The 23,269-nt window shown below is 41.4% G+C and overlaps 1 protein-coding gene across 1 annotated transcript in view; it reads left to right on the top strand.

Annotated features, from left to right (window-relative positions):
* Positions 1–2,970: 2,970 nt before the first annotated feature.
* Positions 2,971–23,269, top strand: part of PLXNA2 (plexin A2) — a 629,839-nt gene continuing 609,540 nt past the window's right edge. The window contains exon 1 of the mRNA XM_079978812.1: positions 2,971–2,982. The gene's annotated coding sequence lies outside the window, so the exon portion shown is untranslated. The remainder of the gene's footprint in view (positions 2,983–23,269) is intronic.

Raw genomic sequence — 23,269 nt, forward strand, 5'->3', positions numbered from 1 at the left:
AATGCGTATTCTATAGATGAACACTGGAAGCATTGAAAAGTGTGTATTTTACATAAAAAGTGCATACAAACGGAATATAATTTAGATGCAAACTTTTTGTCAGTTCAAAGAAAAAATCTTCTCAAAATGGACCACTGTGAATGAAACAGGCTGCTCTGTCAGTTTCTATTTTCCTTTAATTAATTGAAGGTGCAGGGGACCCTGGTTATTATTGTGACAACACTGTGCAGCCACGATTGGGATGAAAAACTCATCTCCATCCCCCATGCTATTATATATCCTGGCTGGGAAGGGAAGGGATAAACCTCTCCTTCCCACACACTGTGGTCTCAATAATTAACTAAAGAAAAAAACCCAAAAAATGTAGCTACACACTTGATAACATGCAGTTTGGCCTCCAGTGTCTGCTCTTATTGAGGTTTGCCTTCAAACAAAATTAAGTATAGTTCTCCCTCTCTTTAGTTTCATTAATCTCCACGCAAATATAAATTCCTCTTCTCTCCTCCCCCTTTTTAAAAGAATAAAATCCAGCCCTAAAAATAGGATGAAAATGTTCTGCTTATAGGTTCTCTCCTGCTTGGAAGCTTTCATGAGAATTCTGCAGAAGGTGTGTTACCAGTATGTTTTAATTAACAATCTGCACACAGTCTAGCTGTTTGATTGTTGTAGCAAGGCTTCTAGAAGCAACAGGGGAGGGTGTTTTTTCCTCTCCAATTTCCACGCTCCTGCTTTAACTCTGCCCACATGCAGTTATACACCTGAATATGCTTGTTATTCACATTGAATCAATACTATGATTTATGCATGGAAGCCCAGAAACCCAGTCACACCATTGTGCAAGTAATTTTTCATGAAGCAGACTTTAAGCACTTGCCAACAGGCTAAATTACACTCTTGTTAAATGTTCTGTTTTGCTTCTGCCTTTTTCTTCTCTCCCATGTACTCCTTAATATTGATAAGTGTTCTCCAGCACAGAGGAACATCAGCATTTGGAAGGGGGGGGGGGTAAAGATTGTGCTGTCAGATGCACCAAAGGTTTCCTTTGTTCATTCTTTCCTCTCTCGCGCTCTCATTAACTTTTCTGAAGTTCAGAACTTAGTCTGGAAGATAGCTTAACATGACAAAGTAAACAAAGTTGCCTTTTGGTTATAGACGCTGAACCAGCTGTAATCATAAGCAGTTATCCACACATGTAACCAATAGTGGCCCAAGTGCATAATGAAAAATAAACTACATTCCCAGCCAACTCAAAGAGGGCTTCCCCTGCATTTCTATGCAGGAGGTGGTAGGCATCAGGAACACACATGGAAGTCTACTTTTGTATGTAGATTTCTCCTGCTGGATAGGGATGACTGCTTTCCTTCAGGGTTGCAGGGGGAAATCCATACCTAAGGCTGCAGCTTCACTATAGATGTAAACAGTGTTTGTTTTTTCTTTCTTAAAAAATGTTAAACGCTCGCTTCCATCTGAGACTCAGGAAGCACCGTGACAGGAAATGAGGTCGCCATCAGGGGTAGCAATGTAACTGATGAGTCACTGTGCTATTCAATAGAACTGACGATTTACTATGCTAGAGAAGAAACTAATTTTTTTAAAAAAAATTCTTCTTCCGTTAGATTCACACAATGTTTAGGGGTATGTGCACCCCTGCGTACCCCCCAGAAAAAAGCACTGGATTTAAAGCAGTATTATGGCACTTTGAACAGTTGTGGCTTCCCCAAAAAATCCTGGGAACTGAGGGTGCTGAGAGTTCTGCAAGGTCCATGTAAATGTAGATGCTGCTGAAAATCCATTTATGAAGGGTGCTTCAAAATTCACATTTTTTAAGCATCACATATTTTCTTCTATGCCTACTCTTTAAGTCAGGTGCTACTTCTTTTCTAAACATGCAAACATTTGCACACAGTAAGATAATTAAACAACCTTTTTCTACCAGGGAGACTGGCAGGCCTAGGGATCTCTCTTCTGATCCCGCATGATCCCCCAACTTCTCTCCCCCATCTTAATGTTCCATTAATGCACTTTCCATCAACGCACTGCAAAAACATAGTGTGAACGTATCTTATGAGATTTCTTGCAAGCACTCTAGTTCAGGAAAAATAGAAAGAGGCTTCACAAGTCCAGAAATATACCCCCAAAAAGTTAGGAAAACTGTTCAGGGATTAGTAAGTGGTTCACTGAAGTAATCAGGGCTCTTTGAGGCTTGTCCTACTGAAAGCAAAGACAACTACATGCACAGATCTATCTTTTATCTGGTTTGGAAAAGTGGGAAGACCTGCCAGAACAGGCCCCACCATTACCAGTTTAAAATGTTTTTAAACTGTTTGCGTGTCGAGGTCCCCAGGTCCACCCCAATAACTCACACATCACATAGAAATTTTTGTTTAAGATTTTTGGCATAATTTTGGCCACAACTTTATTAAAATACAAATTTGTGAGTGGTTGCGTAGGCATTGGTTGCAACTATCTGCCCCCACCAGGGGGAGAAGACTGACATTCCGCACGATGCGAAAGTCAGAATGGGGGAATACACTTGGGAGTTACGTGGAGCAGGGAACCTGCCCTCACCCCAAATGCAACCAGGAGCTCATTGCTATGGCCCGAGCCCCCTTGACAGAGTGGACAAGCAATAGTTAGCTCCCAATTCCTTTAACGGAATCCCTTGCAGCAGCAGCATTAGAGGGGCAGGCACAGCCAATCCATGCCCCTCAACCAACCAAACCATAAACCAATGCCTAACCGCGAACCTTACAAGTTGTGACGATTTGCTACACAGTAGGCAAAAACCAAATGGCCCCAGCCAATCAGCCAGATGGACAAAATTCCTACCAGGCCCCCGCTCCAAAGCAGATGACCCCATGACAGGCATAGCAAGGTCAAAGCGAACAACCTTATTCTAGGGAGGGAGGGAGGGAGGGAGGGAGGGAGGGAGGGAGGGATGGGCAATCCAATGCACGGGCGAAAAGAGGAAGCCCTAGCCTCGTGCAAGGAGTTTTACTATTTCTGGCTGTCAATCAATAAATGGCAACATTAACTTCTTCCCAACTACAAGGGAAGCCCCAATCGCATCAGTGGCCAACGATCAATTAGCCTGCCCCCCAACTTTGGAGTGTCCTGGCGGCCCCCACCGCAACGCGTGCTCTCCATGAAGGAGAACACACTTTACCATCATACCACTTTAAAATGTAATGACTATCCCCAAAGAATCCTGGCACCCGTGGTTTGTTAGACTCCTATTCCTCTCACAGAACTACACTTCTCAGAGTTCAAAGTCAAGCCCTCTTTCCCAGGGAACTCTCGGAATTGTAGCTCTGTGTGTCGAATAGAGGTCTCCTGAGAATTCTCAGCACCCTCAACAAAATTCAGTTCCCAGGATTCTTTGGGGGAAGCCACAAAGTGGCATGATACTGCTTTAAATCTATGTTTCAGATGGGCCCTGAGGCATAGTTCTTCCCCGGCAACCCAGAAACAAAAATACTCACCCCTGATAAGCATTACAGAGCTAGAGGCCAATGATGCCTTCATTGTGTGTCCCTGTCTACTAGGGATGGTATGGTCATTGGCTGTGTGGTAAGAATGCAAAGCATAATTTGTTCTGGCTCTTCCTCAATGTTGCATATTAAGATAGCTCAGCTGGTAGAGCATGAGACTCTTAAGCTCAAGGCCATGGGTTTGATCCCCATGTTGGGCAAAAAGATTCCAGAATTGCAGGTTGTTGAACTGTTGTGGTCCCTTCCAATTTTACAAGTCTATGATTATTTGCATACATAGTTTACTGAGCACCTTTGATTTAAATGAGTGTGCGTAATCAGTAAACCTATCCCCCATTTTTTGTTACCACTGTGGGTTAAGACTGTCCTAGTCAGATTGTGTATAATATTCCCCAGCCTTTTAAAACATGCAGGTATTTTCATAAGTGCCACAAATTCTCCCCTTTATACTTTGGGAAATACATAATTTTTTCACAAAGGATAGTGTACATATTGTTTTCAAAGCAGTCCAGTCAACTCAGTGCAGGTTTTTTTCCCCATTTCCATTTACTGTTGTGGAAAATACTAAACTATTTAAGAACTTAACTTGTGAAAACAGCTAATATTTTATACACTGCTCCAAGGACATTTGCATTTCCTTCTGATTAGACAATATATATCAAGCATCAGTTGGGTGTATAGATCCTACAACAGAATTTCAGGCTGATGTGGTATTTTGCTACTTCACATCCTAAGAACCTGCTCAGGATTTGCATGATCTGCAGAAGGAAATGTGCAGCTGCCTTCAGCTACAATCGGATTGCTAATTAGGTTCAGGCCATTAAAAGCCAAGGTCAGTAAAATGATCTTGTAGTATCATTTATGATGACCTTTTGGGCTTTCCTCCCTTGCTTGTGGCTTTTTGATCGTAAGTGGCAAGTCGATCCAATTTTGCTAAACCCTCTGAATTCCGATCACAATGCTGCTTATTCTGGTTGTAGCATGCTTTATCTCTAATATCAAACTCGTGCTTAGCTTCAGGCTCTTACAATACGCAACTAAGAAGATTCACCAAGAGATTTTCATTCAATGGGAAGTAGTTTAAAATAGCATTGTGCCACTGAGCTGTAATCGGTCTTGAAAGAGCTGGTTTTTCAATTATACCACCAAATTTGAAAGAGGGTAGTGATGAGGAAGGCATTTGGTTCTCACTTCAAGGTGAACCTACCTAATTAACATTTTCGGGGGAAATATGTTGAACCAAAACCCAGCTGTTCTTCAAAATGCACACTTCTCTTAATTTTCAGTGCTGGTCTTCATTCAAATGATGTGTACAGAATGCATATACCAGGATAAAGTGCAGATTCAAAAATGCATGTCTTATTGAAAAAATCATGAAATTTGCTTTGTGAATATGTGTATATTAGGTAAATTCACATGCAAAAATATGTATGTTGGGAGAAACATGCGCAAAAATGCTAACAATTTTTTATGAGGACTTTAAAAAATACAAGGTGATGAGAAAATGTGGAAAACTGAGTTTAAGAGTAGGAAAATTAGAAATTAAGAGAAACCAGAACTGATGGATTAAGTTGAAAGTAACATCTGTATACATAACAACAGTAGAGAATAGAAACCAATAAAATTGCAACTTAATTACAATGCACAACCACCCAATCTGATATTAAATTCCAAGGAATTTAAGTGAAGAATTGGTGCCCAAAACTCAACAATCCTGCATCTCAGAGCAAAGAGTGTTCCAAATCTGGGGCACCACTACTGAAACAGTGCTCACATAACAACAATCCCTATGCAATATTCAAGTTCCTTTCCTTTTTTAAAAAAAAATAATTTTTATTAATTTAAAACAAAAACAAAAACACACAATAATTTCACATCCAATTTTTCACAAAGTATTTCTTTTCTGGACTTCCTTCAGCTTTTCCGTAAATCGTTCATAGTCATTATTTAAGTTACACATTCCTTAGGTTTGTATTGTCATTATTTGAGCCTTTCTTTTTCTATTCCCTTTTAACAATACTTCTCACATTTCACAGTGCTTCTTTAAATCTCTCTAGCATTATCTGTCCCTCACTTATACTTTTCAGATATTCCACAAATTTTCCCCAGTCCTCGATGAACTTTTGGTCTCTTAGATATCTAATCTTCCCAGTCAATTTATCCAACTCAGCATTAGTCTAACAGCTTCATTCTCCATTCTTCCATCGTCGGTATTTCCTGTTGTTTCCATTTCTGAGCCAATAACACTCTTGCAGCTGTCACTGCATATTGAAAAAATTTACTGTCCTTTCTCTTTATCTCATTTCCTAAAATTCCTAGCAGAAAGGCTTCTGGTTTCTTTATAAATGTAGTATTTTAGTATCTTCTTCAATTCATTATATATCATTTCCCGGAAGCCTTTCACTTTCTTACATTCCCACCACATATGGTAAAAAGAGCTTTCTTTATCTTTACATTTCCAATACTTATTACATGTCTTATACATTTTCGCTAATTCAAGTTCCTTTCCTATAGGGATTTTGTAATGTGTAAAGAAGCACCATTTCACAGAAAAGGCATTTGAATACTGTGTAGAGATTATCCCAGGCGAGGGTGTATGAAGTGTTGGGGAACCAAGAATGGTGATAGACCATTTTTGTCTTTTTGTTTTGTCATTGTAGAGTACCTTGCAACAAACAACACGTTCTATTGCTGGATGACAGTTCAAAAACAAAACAAAACCCTGCAATCTAAATAGCAGTATCTTCTTCAGTGTCATTGGGTGGGGTAATGCTTACAACTAGGGTGCGCTAGAACATTTCTAGGCCATTACTGGAAACCAAAGCTTCAAAAAAGAAAACAGAGGGAATACATTTTTTTAAGGCATGTTAAGAGCATTCCTCTGCGTTAAGCCACTCCATCAGTAGCATCTATCAATGCACAAGCTAGGTTAGAAGCTAAAGACGGCTTGTGTTTGCCTCGGGCAACTTATTAGCCAACAAGAAAGCTTATTAGGCTCCCTAGTACCTCCGGCATAGCCACCACCTCTGGGAGTGCAATAAGACATTCCAGCTATGTGATAAATGCTAATGGGATCTAAGATCACTGTTTGAAATTAAGGGGAATGTTATCCAGTGATTATAGAAGTTGTCTAGCCTGGGATACAAATGTAAAATGTGAATGATAAAAGAGAGCCCTTTGGTGACAGGATTAATGGGAAGCTTTTTCGTGTGGCCAGATCTTTTGTTTAGTGTGTCTTTCCTCCAGTTTTGTAAAAGCCGAAATGCTTTCCACAGTTTGCTGAAGCTAGCAGAACCCCAAAGCAATAGCTGCCAATGCCCTGCTCTTTTTGCTAAATGCATTTTGTGTGGGAATTGGGCCCAAACAGGAAAACAACTTGCAAGGTTTTCTTTTAATTTTAGCTGCCACATTTTGAGCAGTTATTATTTGTTATTTCAGAAAGCAATAAAGCCTGTGCATTGTTAATATGGGTAGCTTTAAGTTAAGACTTGCTAATCTCATAGCCCTCTTTGCATACATAAAATTAGACAAAATTTGTAATAATGTAAGATACCCAGAAGGAGAGTAAGCCTGGCAATGAGTCCAATTGCCACAATCCCTGCACTAACTCTGACAAATGGAAACTGTTCATTAATGCAAAAATAATTCTGAAGTGGGGTGGGATGTTACAAGTGAGGGGTATTCAGCCTCTTCAAAGTAGTGCTTAAAAATGCTTCAGAAAATCGATCTCTGCTCAAGTGAATACAAACTGACCTGATCTGCAATTTACAGATTGAGGTGTAGATTGGAATTTTTTCTCCACGGGCCTTTGCATGTTGCAACAATAACAGCAACACCCAAAACCTATTTCAAAATGCATTTAGAAAGCCATATTTTGAAAGAAAATATATTTATAAATGTGTATTTAAATAGTATTTTTGTGCAACTTAATAATAATAATAATAATAATAATAATAATAATATACTATGGAAATGAGAAGCAGTAGATTTATGTGTGAATGCATGTAAAAGTGGTATCCGTATGAATAACAGAGGAACCCAAGCCCCCTTTGTGCTGGATGGGGAAGGAAGATTAGATTGGGCAGAAGTATCTCCCACCACCGCTACCAAGCCTTGTGAATTTCTGTTAGCTCTATAGCAGCTACTGCCTGGAAAGAGATGTCCACACAACTTCACCAGCATGCAGCTCCCCCTTCCACCTGCCAAATGTGTGGACAGATGGAAGTGCTACCAGTAGCAGTCAACAGAAAGACACGAAACAGGAATTTCCAGGGCAGGGAGAGAGCAGAGCTGAACTTGCTCAGAATCCATTGAATCCCAAGCCAGCCCCACAGCTGTCATGTGGCAACACTGTGCCCCCTTCAGGCCTGGTTGCCGCACCAGCTCCAGGTCGGTGTGGTGATCTGCCTGCTCCACCCTAGGACAACAGGTGCTATGATGACCATGCCACTCTGTAAAGATTGCTCCCTAAATATTGTTTACTTTGGTCTCACACTATTTTGCCTGTGGTTTCCTGGTGTTTGGCTAGTGCCAGAACCATTCTAACGAAAGGATAGCGCTGACCACTCTTTGTTCCAGCCATGTCTTGCTTCTTATATGCTCTGCAACAGAAAATGTGATCACAGAATAACTGTAATGTTATTAAGCCACTTGTTTATTCTATTTTACCTTACCTTTCCACACAAAGGGGCCTCAAGAAAGCTCACAGTGATAAAGGCAACATCAAAGCAATGCAAATATTAACTTCACAAAAGATAATAAAACAACTACAAACAATACCATTACTATTATAGTACCTCCCCCCATCCCCATCCAGGTAAACAGAAGTGACACCAGTGCTGGGAGACTGACTCCACCCCATGCGGCACGACTGCCTGACACCTAGGTCATGGCGCCAAGATCAATAGAAATATTGAATGCCATTGCCACCTTGACTGGAGCTGTCTCTGTTGCTTAAGAAATTAAGCTCATTAATTTCATCTGCTGTCATCACATGGTATAATTTTCTATAATTTACAGAATCACACTGGAAAACATGGCATTTCAAATGCAATCCACATTCTCACCCATTAAAAATGTGTTTATATTCCTTGCTAACTTATTCACTGAATTCTGCTCTGGGATGCAGAGAAAGTCAATGAAGAATGTTTCCGTTCTTGCTGTCACTGATACAGTTTATCACCCCCTTTCAAGGGGATTTGTTTTTCTTCTCTGGGCATTTTACTTTTGAGAAAGCATTGATTCTTCTGAACATCTGAAATGCTGACAATGGTACGTAGGATTTATTTTGTTCAGAAAAATAAATTTGATTGCTGCGATGTGTGTGAACCCAAGAGACCTACAATTCACTTAAGTTACAGGGACAAAAGATTGCAAGGTTGTCCATTTAAGCCAGCTCTGAATAACATCTGGCCCTTTTCATTATGGAAACTTCTGCCTTTACCTGGCTATACTCAGCACTTAATATTTATTTATATGACGGATTTTGTTGACAGCCTGAATCTGTGCTTCGCTGCACAGGAGATCATAAGACCTGGTGCTGCTGTTCCAGCACATTTTATCCCTGAGTGCTGGCTGAACTTGTTCAAAAAGCCCCAAGCACCCCTTTTGGGGGAAGAATTGCAGCCCATGGAGGCAAACAGGGAGGCAATTGATCTCCACAGCTCAGGGGCAGAACATACGCTTTGCATAGTTAAGATTGAATACTCATAATCTAAATTTTAAGGTATCTCAGGTAGCAAGGCTGTGAAGATGAAATATCTTGGAGAGTCCTGAAATAAGGAGGGATGAATTAGCTTTTTCTCAGTCTGTCTCACTTAATAAGTCCAATTTGTACTGTTTTTGCATCATTCTGTGATTCTTCCTCCAAAGGATGAAAATTTGCATCTTTTAATGTTGCAACAAAAACTTATTTTTGCTTACATTTTACCTGAAAGAGTGCATGCTTGTCTGCATTTAAACATAAAATACACATTTTCTACTCTTTTACATAGGGCTTTTTTCCAACTGAGAACTGTATTTTAAAAATTCAGAGAAGTCTTAAAACCGAATGATAAGTGTGTAGCCTAGGAGATGTAAAACAAGTGGGTTTGTTGAAAAATGTGTTCTGAATAAAATCCTTGAGCAGTCCAATCCTACAAGGCCAAGTAGCCCATACAGGAGTACAAGGCAACTTTGAATATTCATGTAAGCTTAGCCATTACTCTGCCTCAATTGCCAGGATATGGTACTGTTTTAACTGTTGAAGCTGTGCCCAGCGGGCTAATATATTGAGTAGGAGGTCTGTATAAGAGACAAATCATGAGCCAAACTTGAGTGATTTGGGGTTCTTTTCCTCCCACCCAAAGCATCATGTTTCTATACTTTTTCAATACTTCTGTAACATATAGCTATATTTGTTGTATTTATGGTTTTGCAGGAAGTGAGCCTCCCCAAAATGAATGAATGCTGAAGTGTGCCAGATCATTGTTGTTATTGTTGTTATTAAAGCACAGCAGAGGATTTATTTATTTTTTAACCTAAAAGATTCATTTAAGTTTGTCTGTTTTTAAGTTCTGCACTGTTCTTTTTTTGAAGGGGAAAACCCAAGCAAACCCAGAGCTCTTCGGAACTCTACAGGCAGCTTTCTAGACAGTCTTTCATTTTAGGGCCTATTGGAGATATGCAAGGTTTAGCACCAGAAAGGTCAGAGTAAAGCTGCAAAGCTTCGGAACACAAGCAAGAATAGGCACTACTTGGCCACCTCTTAAGTATCTTAAGATAAGAAAGAGCAAGGGACAAACCCCTGTTCCCCCCACTGAAAATATGACACTAATATGAAGGACGAGGAAAGTGAATCCCTTTTACTTCCCCCACAAAAATCCCATGAGCCTATTTTTCTGCAGTTTGGCAGATGTAAACCACCCTGGAGGGGCACCTCCGCTTGTAAATGTTATCCACTTTGTTTAAAAGGCCCAAAAATTACAACCATGTTTAGATTCCCCATTATAATAGAAGAAGAGCACAGACCTTCATTTTGTACAATGCAGCTTGAAACCCAAAACACCTATCACAGTGGAGAGAGGGCATAGAGCAGTTCGAAAACATTTCGTTGGTCATGGAATTTATGTCAGGTCGACAACAACAAAAAACAGTGCAGAGGGCAAAAAACCACTTTTTCCCCAGACATAATTTGCTTTGTAAGTAGGGTGTCTCCTGCATTTTAAAACATTTATAAGAAAATATGAATATTACAATCTGTTACATTTTTAATTTCTTAATTGCGCTCTCTCTTATTTGCTCACTCAATTATTTAAAACACACAAAAAGATCAGCACAACATATAAACACACACAAAGGTTTTTTAAAAGATAAAAGTAATGTAGATTGGTAAAACTAAAAGAACTTCCTTATATGTTTCTTTCCTTCCCTGAAATTGCTGTGGAAGCAACAAACAGAATAGTACTTAAGGCTGCTGTATATTAAAATGAGTGGGATTTATCTTAAGCCACAATTATGCCAATCTGCTATATGGATTATTATCATTATTAGCTATAGGGATTATTATTGCTATTAGGAACATCAATCATAAACAAGGACCCCACTGTGCAATCACCTCTAAAAGATATTTAACCTACTTAACACACTTAAAACACTTTGGGAGGAAAAGCCAGCCCTCTGCCTCGTGGAATTAACAATCTAAATTTGAAAACACAAGGCAATGCAAGACAGAACATAAGAGAGAAAGAACAATCAAGTAATAAGCACAGTACAAGCAGTGGGTGGCTCAGCAGTTCACCAAGCCCTTCAATAGAGCCATTAATAACATTTTTAGAGGAAGAATTTGAAGGACTGATAAGGAGCTTTGTGGTTAGTTAAGGTAACGCACCCCAAGCTTAGAAAAGCACGATCCAGAGAGGGAGGGTGGGATCTAAACATGCTTCTGGGAAAATTCATTGTCAGAGCAAAGACACACACACACACACATCACCAGAGTTGTCAATTAACAGGGGAGCGGTGTGTGGAGAGAGAAGACAAAACACCCTGCCCTCATTTACTGGCTAGTTGTCACAAAAGGGGGTATACTTTTGTGATGTGTCTCTAATATTGGCAATTGTGATTTCCAGTGGTTCCACACAGGGAAATGAGGTCCCCATGAAGTTTTTACTGTCTCGGATTTCAAAGTTTACATTACCCTCATTTCTCCACATGCCAGCTTGTACTCAGAATGGGTTTGATTGCCACGAGTATCAATCCTTCATACAAATTTCTTTCCTCATTGTTCCAAGCATGTAATGTCATGCCCTTCATCCCAAGATATATGCTGTCTGTTTTCTATTTGGTTCTGTTTTATAAATTATGGTAATCTTATAAATGGTGGAAGGGAAAGATCCAAAAATTACTAAAGGTTAATTTTGGAACTAAAGGTTGATTTTGCATATGCAAATAAACATTGGGTGGAATTCATTGTCACATTTTCCCAATCATTCCATCTGAGCAAACATTTCATCTCCACCCCCTCTTCTGGGTGCTCTCCCAACCACTGCCACCCTGCCAATTTCAGGGGGTTGGGTGGGCAAACAGGGAAGGAGAGGTAGAAAGCTCTGTTGTGCAAGTGGAAAACATTACTCAAGGCTTCAGCTGTTGGGGCTGCTTAGGAGACTCCTGCCCATTGTTATTTTCAGTGCTGTCATACGGGTTGTAGTCATAGAGTTCAGCTCAACTAATGGAATTTTACTTCCTTTCCTCTCTCCATATCAGGGCTGGCTAACCCATGAAGCAAGGTGAGGCGACTGCCACAGGTGGCAGGATCTACAGGGGCAGCAGATCCCAATATATACCTTTATCCCCAAAGCCCATTCCTAATGTAGATCTTTATCCCCCCCCCCCTTTCTGATGTAAATCTTCGCTCACCCCTTCTTCCCTGGCAGGCAGCAGGGGCACCATTTTGTGGTTCCCCTCGGGAGCCAAAATGTCTTGGACCGGCCCTGCCCCATGCTCACCGAAAATTTGCTCTAGAGTATCCCCCAACTCTCTATAGTAGATTCTTAGGATATACTAGGGGTTGCAGAATGGTACGCTCCATTGTACAAGCAGAGGTGTGCTGCATGAGCAGAACAGTACAGTTGCATATAACCCTATGCATATATACTCAAAAGTAAATAACATTGACTTAACTTTCTCCAGATTAAGTAGACTGTAGATGATGTAAAGTAATTCAGGTCATTTTTATATTTTATATTTCCTACATTCTATTTGTGTAGTAGCTGTGTGTGTGTGTGTGTGTGTGTGTGTTTGAACATTGCTGTGGCTTTTGGGAAGTGCAGTAAAGAATGACTAACTGACCTTCATTCACTGAATCCACCTTTTAGCCTGAATGAAGCGTTCTCTTTTTCTCCCTCTCTCTCCCTCTATACAGTTTGAAGTGACTGTTGCTTTCCCCCCTACTGTCATCTCAAAGCCCCGGGCATCAACACTCCCTTTAAACCTCATTGTTGCCCTCTCTGAACCCTGAGTTCTCCTCCCTTCCTTTTATTTATCCAAGCCTCTTAGGCTTAAGTGCAGGTATTATATAGACTTCCAGCAGTGGAGTCGGCACATTTTTAAGACTATAAAAAGAATCTGCCTTGGGGACCAAAGTAGTCAGTTGCAAAACCAGACGGTCAAAATGGAAATTGCTTTTCTCCTAGAAATTCCCTTCAGTCTCTTGCCATCCCCTCTAAACATTTGCAGGAGTCCTGGAAGCTCACGTGAAGCTGACACTGTTAGCATTTTGCAGTCTATTCAGAAGGTTGGCATTCATCTGACAGAGGCCCTTTGTGCTGACTTTGTCCTTTTTGTTTCTTCTTTTGTGACATCCAGAAGGTGGATACTTCAATGTGGCTGAGAGTCTGCAGGGAAGTAAGCTTGAAGGCTGCTCTAAAAATGTCTGCCGGTGGCTTTGCAGTCAATAGTTTAAGTATCCTTAAATGTTCAGTCCGATACAGAGTGTTAGGCAATCACTTTTCCCTCAGGAGATGAGGTAATTTCCCACACCTTTTTTCTCCTGTTTCACTAGAATAAAGGGGTAGGACCTTATATTCAGCTAGTGGGAAGAGTCATGGGGAAGTCTACTATACAGACTAGTGATGGTGCCAGATATTGATGCTATACTGAAGGCCCCCTTCCCAAAGCTGTTCCTAGACACTGTCCCTGCACATGCAGTGAGGACTCATAAGGCAAACTGTTGGTGGTGTTGTTTAGTCATGTCCGACTCTTCGTGACCCCATGGACCAGAGCACGTCAGGCACTCCTGTCTTCCACTGCCTCCCGCAGTTTGGTCAAACTCATGCTGGTAGCTTCAATCCTCTGTTGTCCCCTTCTCCTTATGCCCTCAATCTTTCCCCAAAACTGTTGGTAGGAAGGTCATATTGATTATTTATATTTATATTTATATTTATATTTATATTTATATTATTTATATTATTTATATTATTTATATTTATATTTATACCTCGCCCTCCCCGGCCAAGACCGGGTTCAGGGTGGCTAACATCAGTTATAAAAACAATTGATTAAAATACAACTTAAAAACAAGATTATAATACAACTTAAAATGCAGCCTCATTTCAGTGGAAGTCCAGATCAAAAACTGTTTGGGGGGAGAAAACGTCAAATCTTCACCAAAGCCAACTATCCAGACTGGTCCTACGTGGGCCAGAAAAGCCAGGGAAGTCTCCAAATAGGGATTCCATCACAGAAGGAAGAGGAAAGAGGGGGAGGGGATCAGGCTGATTCCAAGCCAAAGGCCAGGTGGAACAACTCTGTCTTACAGGTCCTGTGGAAAGAAATCAGATCCCGCAGGGCCCTGGTCTCATGAGAGAGAGTGTTCCACCAGGCTGGAGCCAGTGTTAAAAAGGCCCTGGCCCTGGTTGAGGCTAATCAGACTTCCTTAGGGCCCGGAACCTCTAGAGTGTTGCTATTTATGGACCTTAAGGTCCTCCATGGGGTATACCAGAAAGGCGGTCCCGTACAACCACTGGAAGAACTAAAGAACTAAAGAAACAATTAACCAAATTCAGAAAATACTGTTAGGATGTAGTTTTTGTCTAACTCAGGTGGGCAACTACTCTCCCCAGTCCCCTCAGCGTGTGAACAGCCACAGTCTATGGCTTCCCAGGAAAGGACTGGCCTAAAGGGTGCCTCAGTATACCTATCCTTTAGTTGCTAACTTGCTCACTTGCTTGCACTGAACATCAAATGAACAGATCACACAGCTCCATATGAATCACACGGGTTCATACGAATCCATCTACAATACCCCAAACTATTTCTTTTTCATGATTTTCTTTACTTCATAGATTTGACAATGAAAGAGGAACACTGATGGCTCATGGCAGAAACCCATCTGTAGGAAGCTGCCAGTTCTCCCAAACCACCACGGCACTCATCCTTTCCGCTAGTCACACATAATTTCACTGTCAAGATGTATGCATTAAGCCCACGTTACTAATTGTTATTACTCTTGACTGTCAAATGGTGGTTTTTTTATAATAAAAGAAAACCTCTTTAGAGTGGATGAATGGGGGAAGTATAGTTGGTACTCAGTGCTCTGGGTCTTCTCAGTTTTTAAAAGGGTTGTTTGTTGCTGCTAGATGCATCTTAGTGTAATTAACTAGGGGGAAAGGTCCAGCCATATCAAATTGACTGAAAGAGAAGTGACAGCCAAGCAGAGCTGAGGAGGTTGCCATTCAAATTAAAAGGTGATAGAGAAGAGCATTATTCACTTCTGTGAAAGTCCTTAAGCAAGAAGGAAAAACAGGAATTCTGAAAGGGCTCTGGAGCATAGGCGCCGACTCCATGGGGCCTGAGGGGGCCCGAGCCCCCTCAAAAATTCGTTTGGGGGGGCTCTGCCCCCCCAATAATTTAAGAAAATTATTAGTTATATTATGCTTTGTAAAATCACAAAATTATGTTGGTATTTTTTATTTTCCTTGTTTGACGATAGTTACCTTTTAAAATACATTCAGTAATGAGTTAAAACAAAGCCACTCCCGATCTAGAGAGGGGGTGGGGTTGCGGGCTCTCGACCCATCAACAATCTCGCGGGGCTGGCGTCAGCCCCGTGAGAAGCGGGGATTCCCCCTAGCTCATTAATATTCACCGCCCACGGCGGCAGCCAATCGGCTGCCGCAAAGGGCGGGCCCTCACAGGTTCACTTAAAGTCAGGGCAGCCCAGGGCTCGCCCCTTTCGTTCCCCCAGCAGCAGCGGTTTGGAGGTCTTGGGCCCCCCCAATATTTTTTATAAGTCGGTATGGGCCCCCGCCCCCCCAATATTTTTTATAAGTCGGCGCCCCTGCTCTGGAGAGAAGTGAATTTACACTGTATAACTGAATGAACATTGTTACTTTTATGTGCTGTTTCAAGAGGATGAAATTATTGGCTTTGGCTCTGATGTTTCCAACAGATTTCAATTCCACTTCATGTATATTTCTTGAATGTTTTTCTCATAATTTTCACCAGGGCCGGATTAAGACCTTTAGAGTCCCTAAGCACCTAAAAGATTTTGGTGCCCCCATATACATCTAATTCAAAATATAAACAATAATAAACTGTATATCACTATTTTCTATTATTACTATTTTATTATCATGTTTATTATTTGTGTGTGTGTGTGTGTAAAATATTTTATACAAACAAACACACACATATACAGTGCTTTTTTCTGGGGAGACGCAGGGGGGCGCATACCCCTAAACATTTTGTGAATCTAAGTTAGGCCTCATTGAGGGGCAGTATTTCAATATGAGTAGGAAAATGAGAGTACCCTTACACATTTTTTCAGAAAAAAGCACTGTGTGTGTGTGTGATTCTGTAATTTTTTGTGGGTGCCTTTTTTGTGGAACCTGGTTCACCTGTACCATGTGGTCCATAGTAAATCCAGCAATGGAAAATATCTGTGGTGCCCCACAGTGTTATCAGCTTAAGAACAGGACATATGAATTACTGCAGTGAGTGCCACCTTGCCCCCAGACTGTGTGGTTAAGGTGAGCATATCATTCAGCGTGCACACATAGCTGCTGCAGATTTTTTTTTGGGGGGGGGGCTTCCTGAATTTTTGGAGGGGCCTTCAGCTGCCTGGGCTCCCCCAGATAGCGCCTATGGATCTGAGGATATCCAGAGATTTCCTTCACAAATCATTATCCAATTGTTTCCCAATGAAAATGGTACCAGGGCTTATGGAATTTAGTCTCCCAGGAAATATTTGGGAAAAAATAAGAAAAATCTTTAAACATTTTAATTTCATTCCTCTTGTAATTAATTATTGCACTTAATTAATGTACTGTCCAGTTTTAATGGGTCTGTAATGTGCCTTTAATTGGACATTTTGTTTTGTTTTTGTTTTGTTATTATTATTAGAATCTTGTACTGATGGAATTTTGTGCATGACCTAAGAAGGGCAACTTCGTCCTGAATATAATGTATAAATAAATGGTAGTAGCATTACTGCTTCTAATACCACATTACAGCTCTACATAATAAAAGCCGAACTCCGTGTGTGATCATTCGCATTCCTATGTGACAGAACACAAATAAATACGTCATGATACTAATATCACTCTTCTGTTACAGAGGACTGTTTCCAGCAGATGACTTCCATATTTACATGGTACAATAAATCTGACATGAAAATGTAAGACCTGGACGTAGCTGAACAAAGGGTAAAGAAAACCAAATTTAGCTTGTAATAAATGGATTGCTTTGTAAAAGAATATGTCAGCCATTGAGTAATATGGAATATATTTGACTGGGTCATTTTTTATGCAGTAGGAAACCACTAGATGGCTTTCACTGCAAATTGCTGAAGCATTGTGCCTTAATACATTATCCATCACACAGAAGCAGAGAATACATATATCTATATATCAATAGAGAGACAGACAGACACACAAATAAATAGATAGATTCTCCTCCCTGGTGCATGGCATTGAAAGAAGGGCATTTTCTATTACTTAAAAGGCTAATCTCACTTGAAAACAGTTCAGGGAGGGGTATAGCATCTCTTATTTACTTAGATTTGCAATCCTTCCGAGTTCTATGCCTGTTCAACGCCTTTGTTCCCCCAATCTGTTGCACATGAGGGACGGATGGCAGGGAACACATTTCTGTTGCCTAGGTAACCAGGCTGATACTTCCTGCCTTGGTATACTGTGCTGGTAGCTTCATTGCTTGAAAGCACTGAAGAGCCATTCTTTCACCTCAGTCTAGTTTAAATCATGATGTTGTAACACATGACTTGTTGGGACGACAGGTGGCTGGCCATGTGAATTTAGGTGCACATCCAAATATAAATTGCATGGAAAATAATGCATGCAGGTGGACAGCCTCTGCTTTTGGGTGTGCTTCCACACAAGGAAATCCAATCCAGATAGAGGAAATCAACTACCAAGCCTGTGATGTACCCAAAAACTGTTTTGAAGGAAAATCTCAAGAAATTTACCACTTCATATAACATATTCTACCAGCAAAACAATTAAGATCAAACATCCTATTAATAACTCTTTCAACCACACCCAGTTGCCTTCAGAGACCCAATAAAACCACAAAGATCTGAAATCTCATATGGCATATGAATAATAGTGTTCTCCCTGTCAGCCCAATTGACCAAATCTTATGAAACAGTAGTACAATATACATATAAAAATTGCCATTAAGATTAGTTACGGATTAGAAATGATATGGAAATTTAAATGTAATAAAATTGTCAAAGATAAACTCTTCACCTAAAAACCATTATCATTGCCCATAATCAGGGCAATGATCATGAACACTTTTTTTTTTGGGGGGGGGGGACTTTTCACACATCCATAAAGCCCTGGAAAAAGAGGTTTTTTTGTTTTTTAAATGAAAAAAATTGCAGTTCAAAATATCTACACAAGCTTTTTGACTATTTATCTGTATTTAAGTTTGGGATCTTGGATTGGATCCAAACTAAGGCTGCAGTGCACTCCTAACCCCATTTACCTGATAGTGAGTTCCACAGCATTCAATAGGACTTCTCAGTGGACATTGCACTGTAAGTCATGCTTTGAGTAGACCCATTGAAATTAATGGGACTCAAGTTAATTCTGCTTAAATCCAATTGATGTCACTGGGTCTCCTCAGAACATGTCTAAGTCTCAATCCAACTCTTTGACACTTTACTAGACCACCATGCTACACTTATTATGGTTAGATCAGTAGTTCCCAACCTTTTTTGCCCATGCCCCACCTAAGCATCTCTAAAATCCTGCCCCCTGCCCCTGTGACATATAATTCTTATTATTCAAAAACTGAGCTCCTATTCATGTGGATGAAGCCTAAAAGGCCATTAACTTGGTCTAAACAAGTTTCCAAATTGCCCCCTTTAAAAATCAAATTGCCCCCCCCATGGGCGTGTGCCCAACATCTCCACCCCTCTCCACCCCTCTTGACCAGTGACAATTATGCATCTTGGTCTATTAAGATGAAGGCCTTGCTGCAGAATCAGAGACTGTTTGGGGTGATTGAGAACCCCATCCCTGCAGCACCAACGCGTGCTTGGGAGTCACAGGATGTGAAGGCCAGAACCGCTATAATTCTGTGCGTGTCAGACTCTCAGCTTATTCATATACAAGATTTACAGCACGCGAAAGATGTTTGGGACACGCTGAGAAGGACACATCAGAGAGATGCAGGTTCTTCAGCGTTGCTGTATTTTGAAAAGCTGACTAACCTGAGGCTTGCGCCTGATGGAGATGTTCAAGCGCACCTGACGGAAATGAAATTTCTGCGTCAGCAGATGGTGGAACGCAATTTCCGTCTGCAGGAGGAAGTGTTTTGCTTCATGGTGATCAACAGCCTGAATCGGACTTACAAAACGGTTGCCAGTCAGCTGGGGTCTCTCCCAGCAGCTGATCTAACGTCGGACAGGGTCTTTGCCGTGGTTCTTTGTGAACATGACAGACTTGCCGCCCTGGAAGTAAAGGACAGGGGGAGGGAAGAACGGAGTTCAGACACCCCCACTGCTGTAGCTACTGGAGGAGACGCTGTAGCTTTGAACGTTGTCCGATGTTACAATTGTGGACAAACTGGGCATCTTCAGCGGTACTGCAAGAAGCCACGTCAGAACAAAGGAGCCAAGGGAAGCTCCACGAAGTCTGAGGCGTCAGGCAGAAGTCATGCCAAGTCACAGGCGAAGCCTGCAAAGGCTTTGATGTCGAAAGGAACCAAGCCAGGTGTGGAGAACGCTTTTGTCATTGACACTGGCTGCACATTTCACATGACCCATCGTAGGGATTTGTTTTCGTCGTTTAAGAAGCAAAGCTTCGTTGTACAACAAGCCAACGGTCAAGAGCTGGAAGCCACCGGAATTGGGACTGTGTATCTTAAAAGTCTGAACTTGACTATAAACAATGTTTATTTGGTTCCAGAGTTGAAGTACAATCTGCTCAGCGTTTCGCAGATTGCCAAGAAGGGACTAAAACTGTCCTATGATGATCAACACTGCGAGATCTACAAAGATGGAGAGTTGTATCTTTCTGCCAAAGAGAAAGATGGACTGTATTTGTTGACTTTTGATCAAAGTGATTACATGGAATGTAATTCTTGTTATTCTAACATGATTTCTTTTGCAGGTGTAGCCAAGAAGGACGTCAAGCAGGTCACCTCAAGGGTCGACAGGGCATTTCAGCGGGTGTATGCTGATGTGATTGGTCCTTTAGCACCATCTAGAGGCAATGCAAAGTATTACCTAATATGTGTTGATTCTTTTACAGGTTTTGTCTGGATTTATCTTTGGAGAGACCGAAAGAAGCCTTAGAAAGGTTTAAAGAGTTTTGTGACAAGGTTAAAAACATGCATGATGCTGACATAGATTGTCTTTGCACAGATGAGAAGCCAATTTTTCTCTTACAGGTTTTCCAGAGGTTCCTGAAGAAGAAAGGGATAAGACACAAAATTGCAGCTTCTGAAGAAGCTTGGAACAGATGTGTCTGTGTTAGAGTGAACAAAGAATTGCAAAAGGGAATGCATGCGCAATTGCTAAGTTCACATCTGCCACATGAGTACTGGGCTGAGTCACTAATGTCATTTTGTTACACGTGGTTGAGAAAGGTTTCAAAAGACTTGGGATGTTCTCCTTTTGAGAAACTGTTCCACAGAAAACCTTCTGTTGCCCATTTCAAGGTTTTTGGGTCTCATGTGAGGACAGAAGCTCCAGGTAGAGTAAAGAATGCCAGAGGCATTTTTGTGGGTTATGAAAAGGGTCTCTACAGAGTAATTTTGTCTGAATCTGGTAAGGTGATTCTCACAAAATTTCTAGAGAGTGCTCCTGAACAGGAGCGAGTGATTGTTCACACATTTCCCACAGGTGATGATGGTGATTCTGATGATGTTGATGATGATGTTGATTTTATTGAGTTCAGTAGTACTGATGATGACAGCGATAGCTCAGACAGCTCAGTTGTCACAGTCATTGAGAAGAAATCTCACACAATGACTAGACCCTCAGAAGAGGAGGATGAACCACTGTTTACAATTGGTACTGCTTCTCCAAAGAGTCCAAAGGCCGAACCAGAAAGCAGAGAAGAGCAGCACCTCTTACGTAGGTCTGAGAGAGCAACGAAGGGTGTACCACCCAAGAGGTATTCAAAAGAGTTTGCCAACCAAGCTATTGCATGTGTTGCTGTTGTAAACGACCAAGGTCAAATTGAAGCTGTGTCTGAGTCAGAGACAAAGGCACAACAGAGAGTTGCTAACCAAGGTAATGCAGAAGCACTCATTCCTTGGAAGTCACACAACCAGAGAGGTACATTGGTAAAACCAGTGGCGTGTAGTTCCAAGGGTGGAACTGAAACAACAGGGGAGTGTTATAAGTATAACAACTGTTTGTTTTCTTCTCTGGATGACGCTTTGCTCGCAGCACGCATTGATGCTTTAGGGGGAGTATGTTATTCTAAAGCAGCAATGCAGCAGCAAGCAAAGGCTCTAGCAGCTCAGTCAGCTGCTTGTGGCTGCAAAGCCAGACAGGATGTATGTGACTGTTGCCATGGAAACAAAGGGGCAGTCCATTCTGTACTGAGCACCGGATGTTAGCTCAGTGTGTGTGTCATATGACCTGTACAGGATGTACATGGGTTGAGTCTGCAGTTTCTCTCTGTTTGTTGAAGAGAGCGGACATCTTTCAATGTATGACTGCTGAAGACAGGAATAAAAACATGTAGATACATTTCTGTCTGAGTCTGATTCCCCTCCCTGGGGATATGCAGGGAGCAGGGAGGAGGAGAAGCAGTTGGTGTGTTTTTCTCACAGCCTGAGGAAAATCGCCGGAACGGACCTCGTGTGTTTTTCCTGCCGGGAGTCGCCGGAGGGAGGTCAAAAGAATTCAGCCGGTGCCTGGAGAGATAGGCACATACCTCTGACCGAGCCTGAATTTTAACATTGAGTGCCCTGTTAGAATTCAGGCTCGGTCAGAGGTATGTGCCTATCTCTCCAGGCACCGGCTGAATTCTTTTGACCTCCCTCCGGCGACTCCCGGCAGGAAAAACACACGAGGTCCGTTCCGGCGATTTTCCTCAGGCTGTGAGAAAAACACACCAACCGCTTCTCCTCCTCCCTGTTCCCTGCATATCCCCAGGGAGGGGAATCAGACTCAGACAGAAATGTATCTACATGTTTTTATTCCTGTCTTCAGCAGTCATATAGTAAAAGATGTCTGCTCTCATCAACAAACAGAGAGAAACTCAAAACTCCACCCATGTACATCCTGTACAGGTCATATAACACACACTGAGCTCACATCCTGTGCTCAATAAGGAGAATGGACTGCCCCTTTGTTTCCATGGCAACAGTCACATACATCCTGTCTGGCTTTGCAGCCACAAGCAGCTGACTGAGCTGCTAGAGCCTTTGCTTGCTGCAGCATTGCTGCTTTAGAATAACACAATCCAACTCTTTGACACTTTACTAGACCACCATGCTACACTTATTATGGTTAGATCAGTAGTTCCCAACCTTTTTTGCCCATGCCCCACCTAAGCATCTCTAAAATCCTGCCCCCTGCCCCTGTGACATATAATTCTTATTATTCAAAAACTGAGCTCCTATTCATGTGGATGAAGCCTAAAAGGCCATTAACTTGGTCTAAACAAGTTTCCAAATTGCCCCCTTTAAAAATCAAATTGCCCCCCCCATGGGCGTGTGCCCAACATTGGGAACCATGGGGTTAAAGGGGGGAAAGACTTGCGTGTTTATCCCACAATAAACACCCACCTGGAAGCATCCTAAGGCAATGAATAGTGCCCTACTAAATTACCATATTTTTTGCTCTATAAGACTCACTTTTTCCCTCCTAAAAAGTAAGGGGAAATGTGTGCCTTATGGAGCGCATGCAGACTGCGCTGCTATCACAGAAGCCAGAACAGCAAGAGGGATTGCTGCTTTCACTGCGCAGCGATCCCTCTTGTTGTTCTGGCTTCTGAGATTCAGAATTTTTTTTTCTTGTTTTCCTCCTCCAAAAACTATGGTCTGGTGCATCTTATAGTGCGAAAACTACGGTAATAGTGCAACTTCAAATCACAGTTAATATATACAAAGAAGGTAATTAGTATCTATGTCTATATTAGGGATGGGAGATAAATTCAGTTCATTTCACACAGAAAGGTGAATCTACTTGATTAGCAACACATGAACCAAAACACTGGTAAATTCACACTTCTTCAAATTTAGCCATGTAGTTCTTAAGCCAAGTAATGTTTACAAAGCTATATAAAAAGGTAAAGGGACCCCTGACCATTAGGTCC

This window comes from Podarcis cretensis (genome assembly GCF_951804945.1).
Source record: "Podarcis cretensis genome assembly, chromosome: 6".
NCBI lineage: Eukaryota > Metazoa > Chordata > Lepidosauria > Squamata > Lacertidae > Podarcis > Podarcis cretensis.